The sequence below is a fragment of the Scardinius erythrophthalmus genome, assembly GCF_964197995.2.
Source record: "Scardinius erythrophthalmus genome assembly, chromosome: 13".
NCBI classification, from domain to species: Eukaryota; Metazoa; Chordata; class Actinopteri; order Cypriniformes; family Leuciscidae; genus Scardinius; species Scardinius erythrophthalmus.
The window spans coordinates 15,658,529-15,666,544 of record NC_138233.1 but is presented as its reverse complement, the minus strand read 5'-3'; positions in this window follow the sequence as shown (position 1 = coordinate 15,666,544).

Below are 8,016 nucleotides of genomic sequence, written 5' to 3'. Positions count from 1 at the left end.
CATTCAGACAGTCAGAACAGCTCTTTGTATGCTTCGGTGGCCGTACCAAAGGACTTCCAGTCACGAAGCAGAGAGTATCAAGATGGATAGTGGACGCTATCTCTCTAGCTTATGCCTCAATGGGCCTGCAATGTCCCATAGGTGTTAGAGCTCATTCCAGAAGGAGCATGGCTTCTTCATGGACTTGGTCCAGTGGAATACCAGTCGAGGACATTTGTGCGGCAGCAGGCTGGTCTTCGCCATCCACATTTGTCTGATTTTATAACTTAGAGGTGCCAGCACTACAGGCACAAGTGCTTTCTGTTTGAGAGGTCTTGGCCCCTGTGGGTCTCAAGCCTCTGGTATCCCATTCACAGGGCCCGAATCTGTCTGGTCCCCGTTGGACTCTGAATTTAGTTCTACTGTGAGCCTCGGGCCACATAGCTCAGGCAATGGTTCAGAGCGAAGTCTTCAGTTTATAGCACAGCATTTTAAAATGGGTTCCCAATGCGTATAGCTACGCAATACGAAGTGAACGTTCTCGAAAGGGTACATACTCGGTTACTAACCTTTTCTCAATATTCTTGAGAAAAGGTGTTTTCCCACTGCGTATAGATACGCAATTCTCATTCTGTACTCTCAGGGAACCGAGGTTATGTTAGTAACCAAGTACATTATTTCCGGTCCTTGAATCTGATTGGTCAAACAGCATTCTAAGATTGATGATTTAACAGCACTGGGACTTTTTTCTTTTTTAAATTATACTGATATTATTACCTATGCATTAGTGGTGGGGATTTTTCAGTAATCAAGTCATTAATTTCTGTTTACATTTCAATGTTGTGTAATCAACGTGCAAATATTGCTAATTGAACTGTTGTGTAAAAGCATGATCACACGTGCTCCTTCTTTCCTCCACCTTTTGAAGGGGATCTTTTGGACACTCTTTGTGTCTTCCTTTATTTACATTGTATATAAAAGCATGATGCATTCACTGTATAAATGTGTCTTTCCTAACTATAACAGTTATATGGTTAGTGTGAAATGTATTAATGATTTTACCATTGTGTTTTTCATGGAATTTTTTTTTTATATATATATATTCTTCCAAATAAGAAAACTGAACATATAGTTATTTGGTAAAACTTAAACCACTTCTAAAGATTTCTTCTGCTAAAATGTTCTTTTCTTTGATTAGCAGTCTACCAATTAGAAGACCATTTAGAGCATTAATTTGGATGCTCGTTACATGAAATTAAATCAAAATCTTCAGGTACACATTGGAGCACTCTACAGAGCAATTTGACAGAGTCTCATTATCTTGTTATTGCACAAAATTAAAGTAGATCACTAATGCAATCAAATGTATTCAGTCTGATTACCAACAGTAATTTCCTGCAAGGCTATTAGATCCACTTTCAAATGCTCATTAATAATGAACCCCAGACAAAAGGTATGACGTTATGGAGCCATGGATGAATTACAACCTGAGAAGTACAAAAACTTCTCTTAAACCAAAAAAACCTTCTCCTGTTAATGTCCTCTTTCACTTCATCGCAATGGGAAAGGTTGCACACCTTCATAGATAAAGTTTGAAATCTCTTGATTAAAAGATTACCAAAGCTATACTAATAATGTAATTTACAGCAAATGGATGCATGGTGTGGTTCAACTAGACACAGTGTTATAGTAAATATTTAAACACATATGTGCTCTCTGAAATCTGGCAGGAAATTGCTAGGGGAAAAAACAGCTCTTTCCTCTTGTGTTTTGAACATACTGTATGTAATCTGTGTGAGAACCATATGCTTATCAACACGTGTTTATCATTATATTACAGTATGTGATGTGTATGATTTGACTCAAATTACACCCTCACTCATACACTGGCAGTCTAGCAGACCTCCATTCATTGAAAAAAAAGCAACTTCTGTACATTGTCAGAATCAGTTCATTCAGAGATCAGAGTAGTAGAGAAGTTAATGGGTCTTTTTGAAACATTTGTCACACCGTGGGACCTGTCTCTTTCATTCAGGGTTGTCTGATTTTAGCTAATGTCAAATAAAGGTCTTTGTCCTTCTGTGATCTTGATCAGACATTTGAGATAAAACAGACTAATTTTTATTCTGCACTGATGTGTTCTTTGAAATCTGTCTACACTGAAAAGAATTTGGTGTAGAAACAATTTCCATGAGTGCCATCCATCCATCCACCATGTGCATTTTCTTCTGATTCCTCTGTTAGTATATGGCAGTAGCTGCGAGGTTGTGTTGATATGTTTGTTTTGCATGCATACAGACAATGCAGAGACAATACATTCATAGAACCCTGAAGCAATATGCTTTTGTCTGTCTTTGAGACAAAAGCTTTTAATAATCCACTTGGGCCCGTTCTTCCACACTGTGGCAATACAGTGTGAACTACGAAGAGTGCATGGAGCATATATTTCTGGAGAATGTCCATAAATGAAAATCATCCTCTAGTGAAACAGAAACTTTCTTAGCAACAATTATACAGACCTTAAATTTGCATTTTAATTAAAGCTTTTTGATTGCAGTCATGTCAAGCATTAAGTGATTTCTAATTAAGAGGTGCACTGGTGCAGTTTTTGCCCAGGAAAATACAGTTTGAGTATTTTCCTCAGTTGTACTTGTAAATAAATGCAGCAGTGTGGCCTTTCCTCTGTATAAGCTCCCCACAACACAGAGACTAATGACTTCCATACCAATCATGGGGAAATTTCACAAATTAGAAACAACAGCTGAAGCTTTTCTCCTGCACACTGTCTCATGATATAACTGAATTATACAAAGTTGCCATAAGTCCTATTTGCAAGCTTTCCTTCTCAAGAAAATGTAATCTTAAGCACAGTAGTGACTCGTCAACTGAGGGAATTGTGTGAGGTGTGTCTGTATAGTTTGCCAAACTTTGTTGTGTTAAAAGAATGTCCTGCTTAAACTGATTACCTGATTATAAACTGAAACCAACCTAAACAATAGGGCCCCTTTAAAATATAGACAGGATACAGTTTTCAGGTGACAATTGTTTTTCTTTTTTGTGATTTATGCAACATGGAAGGAAACTCAAGAGTAGTTTCCCACTTTAAATTCTCTAAGGACCTATATTTTGATCATCGGTGGTGTCTAAACAACATAACACAAACGTAACCCACAAACTGTTGCAACACTCCCAAACTCTTGTCATCACCACCACTTTCTTTGACCCTGAAACTTATTCCCAAGGCTCAAGATGTGTTTTTTTTTTTTTTCAGAAATTATGAATAGTACCGTTGGCATGAGATGATTAACACCGCTCAAGAGGAGTTTCCTTTGTTAAGTACAATAATGAGCAGGCATTTTGACTGCTGAAGTAAAAGGAAATGTCATCCTAACACATGAAAGGATTATGTGATCAAAATAATTCTAGCATATTTGCTGTAATGACTCTTGTTGCCAGTAGAAAAAGTAGAATAATTTATAGTTTACTGGTCAGCTGTAAATGGAAATCAACTTTTCAAATCTCTCTTCTTGGTCACACGTACAACAGGAAAAGTGGCCAAGAGCAGAATCCTCAAGTCAGCTGCCATGGCAACCCGTAGACCTGATCCTTGGTGAGGTAAAGCACACAAGTGTCTGTGGGCAGTTGATTATGACCTTATAAGGTGTTTTTTAAGCTGAGAAAGCTGATGTTTTTTAGTCATAAGTGAGAAGGCATGTGAGATCCGATGATCGCGTTCTTCATATATAACAATGAGCTGATATGAGTTCTAATACACAAGTAGACTTAAGGTCCTGATATATATCAGCTATATATATATATAATATATATATATTTGAGGATGATGAAAGCGCTTTGAGTGCAGAGAAAAGCGCTATATAAATGTAATGAATTATTATTATTATTATTATTATTAGACTGAATAAGATGCATAAAATAAGCTCTCTTGATTAATTTATGTCTCTTTTATATGACTCAGGGCTGGAGCCGACACAGGAGCGGACTCAGGGGCTGGAGCCGACACTGGAGCGGACTCAGGGGCTGGAGCCGACACTGGAGCGGACTCAGGGGCTGGAGCCGACAAAGGAGCGGACTCAGGGGCTGGAGCCGACACAGGAGCGGACTCAGGGGCTGGAGCCGACACAGGAGCGGACTGAGGGGCTGGAGCCGACACTGGAGCGGACTCAGGGGCTGGAGCCGACACTGGAGCGGACTCAGGGGCTGGAGCCGACACTGGAGCGGACTCAGGGGCTGGAGCCGACACTGGAGCGGACTCAGGGGCTGGAGCCGACACAGGAGCGGACTCAGGGGCTGGAGCCGACACAGGAGCGGACTCAGGACTTGAGCCAACACTGGAGCGGACTCAGGGTCTGGAGCCGACACTGGAGCGGACTCAGGGGCTGGAGCCGACACTGGAGCGGACTCAGGCTAGAGCCGACACTGGAGCGGATTCAGGGGCTGGAGCCAACACAGGAGCGGACTCAGGGGCTGGAGCCGACACTGGAGCGGACTCAGGGGCTGGAGCCGACACAGGAGCGAACTCAAGGGCTGGAGCCGACACAGGAGCGGACTCAGGGGCTTGAGCCGACACAGGAGCGGACTCAGGGCTGGACCCAAAACCGGAGCGGAGTCAGGGGCTGGAGCCGACACAGGAGCGGACTAAGGGGCTGGAGCCAACACTGGAGCGGACTCAGGGGCAGGAGCCGACACAGGACCGGACTCAGGGCTGGAGCCAACACTGGAGCGGACTAAAGGCTGGAGCCTACACTGGAGCGGACTCAGGGGCTGGAGCCGACACAGGTGCGGACTCTGGGCTGGAGCCGACACTGAAGCGGACTCAGGGGCTGGAGCCGACACAGGAGCGGACTCAAGGGCTGGAGCCGACACAGGAGCGGACTCAGGGGCTGGAGCCGACACAGGAGCGGACTCAGGGGCTGGAGCCGACACTGGAGTGGACTCAGGGGCTGGAGCCGACACAGAACCGGACTCAGGACTGGAGCCAACACTGGAGCGGACTGAAGGCTGGAGCCTACACTGGAGCGGACTCAGGGGCTGGAGCCAACACAGGTGCGGACTCGGGGCTGGAGCCGACACTAGAGCGGACTCAGGGGCTGGAGCCAACACAGGTGCGGACTCGGGGCTGGAGCCGACACTGGAGCGGACTCAGGGGCTGGAGCCGACAAAGGAGCGGACTCAGGGGCTGGAGCCGACAAAGGAGCGGACTCAGGGCTGGAGCCGACACAGGAGAACGTAACAATTTGTTTTAGAAAAATCCTGCCTACCCTGCCTTTACTGAACAAATGCCCAAATAGTAACACTCCCAAACCTTTGTCAAATCCACACCTCTTTTTTCAAACACAAAGCTAATTCCTAAGGCTCAGGAGGTGTTGTTTCAGCCGTTATAGTACTTTCAACAACTGAAGTGACAAGTCATTTATGAAAGAGCACCTAACTTCTCTTAACTCAGTGTATTGAGATACCTCCAGTCTCTCCATGCTCAGATAGTGGGCTCTTCTCAGAGTGAAGGGTTAAGTGTTTCTGAGGCATCTCCTCGGAAAGGTGAAACACTAAAAAGTTTGCAATGTCTGCTCACTGCAAATGTTGCAAGAGGTTCAGGTTCTTCCAGAGCGTTGGCCATTTGAGTAAGTGGGTCTTTTATGAAGTGTGATAGAAAGCCAATAAATAATGTAGCACATATTTCTTTCTATCTCCCAGATCTAAACGTTAAGCTTACAACAAGGCCTGAAGCAGCTGAACATGTCTATAACCCTAACAGATGTGAACGCCAGTGGACGGCTGGAAGTTTCTAGCACTCTGTAAGTTGTGTGCTAGTATATTTCTGGACCGATGACCGATTTCATGTGTTCTCATAAGCAGAAGTTGTCATAGTTGGGTAAACTTCTATAATGGTGAACAGGAAATGACAGCAAATACATTTTTTTTGTATTTGCATACAAAAATAGAGAGCATTGATTACAGCAGTCAGAAGAGAGAATATATCAAATTTGCCATCACTCCCTCAGCCGTGTAAGATGGTGCGTACACCATCTTAAAAAATTCAAATCTTTACTAGATTTGCAATGTTGATAAATGTGGAAACGCAGTCTGTGAAAAGGGTGTATTGTGTAAATTAATTTCCTCATTTGGACTAAGAAGTTAGGAATTATATTTTTAGAATGCCAAAATGTTTTGTGTTCTAGTACTTTCAAGGATGAAATAATGTGAGGAACTGGTCCAGAGCAACAAAATTCCATCACACCACAGAAGGTTATCTCCACTTTTCAGTAATCAGAGTAGACTTTCCTATGATTATAAGTCACGAGTCAGGCTTACTGTTCATCTTTTGTAAATGGATGTCATTTACAATTTATTGTCTTGCCCTTTGACACTAGGAATAACTCGATAGGGCCTAGTGAACATGAATAAACACTGAAAGCGACAGTCTCAAATGGGCAGAACTGAGTTAAATGGCAGGAGCGAACCATGGGAAATCACTGTGCATAATGGAAAAGTGGCTGCGGTATCTAATTATAGACCTGGCATGAGAATGCTGCATTTATAAACCATCTCTTTACACTACAGTATAAATTGATTACATCGTTTTATACAGTAAATCCTCTATATAATGAAGAAATCTCTTTTGGTGGATGTTTGTCCTCTCTTTTTTTCAGCAAGATTTTAATTTTAATTAAATTTAAGTAAAAAAAAATTTTTTTTTTATATGTATATATTTTTTAAGCATAATCATTGATGTTAACTTCTGTTGAAGACCACACAGGAAGTAGCATGATGTTGGCTGGTGCCGCAGGTGATAACCAGACTGTCAAGTTTATGCCTACTGTGGTTACACCCTGCAACCACACTATGAAATTCTGAGAGAGACAAAAATTGACAAAGATAACAGTTAAAACTGAAAGATAAATTAAAACCAACAAGCAACAAATAAAACAATTATTCAAACAAATGAATGAATAAAACAAAATATATCATGTCTACAATCACTGATATGTAACTGCAGTGTATCATTAGCTGAACAAGCACATTTATAATGTAGGCTGTTTGAATGTATACTCTTTTAATGGTCCTGACCTTATCATTTATTGTCCATTATGTACCTAATGCAAGGCCCAGAGTATTTGAAAGGCAGTTAAAGTGGCGTTTCCCGTCTGGGAGATCAAAGATAAAGTGAGTGGCTGAAATAAAAGCACACCCTTAAGTTCTTCCCATACTGTGAGCTGTGATGGGGCGGGCACACAATGTGTGAAGCTTATGCTCCCTGCTGTTGTGCTAGACCTCCCAAATTCTCATAGCTTCATTACACTCTTTTTGTGACCAAATAAACATTAAGTACTATTTGTATTTTATTCCCTTTTAGTACTATTCAGCGACTTTTCAGATGAGAGCTAAAGTGATTTTGACACATATCTCAACTGTGACTTTTATATTTGCCCTCTCATTGCATTATGTGTCATTTATATATTATCTGCATTCACACCAGAGGTCAGCAGCTGCGAAAACAACTGAATATAAGTCTTACTTAGTGACATAACACCATGCTGTAAACTTGTGTGTTGTTTGAGAGAGAGAGAGAGAGAGAGAGAGAGAGAGAGAGAGAGAGAGAGAGAGAGAGAGAGAGAGAGAGAGAGAGAACACATCAGCATAACATAAATGAAGAATCAAAGTGTTTGTTTTCTTGGTAAAATTATTTACAATGCATTTAGTTCTTGATTTGTTGCTGTTTTGGACATTGAGGCTAATAATATTTTTGTCTAAGGTCTGTGTTGGAACTAGACATGGATGTTCAAGTATGTTTTATATATAATGCTTTTGCAAATATACATGTACTGTAGTTACATAAGCAGTGATTTACCTGAATATGTAAACACACATCATGTTGCAAACAAGCAGAGGAAAATGTGCACAGTGTCCAGACGTAAAACATCTTTCAAAGTTACGTAATGAGAAAAAATCTGCTGTTGGACAACACTGAAGTTGATAAGCACTTGCTTACACAAGATGCACTTCTGTGATTGGTCTATT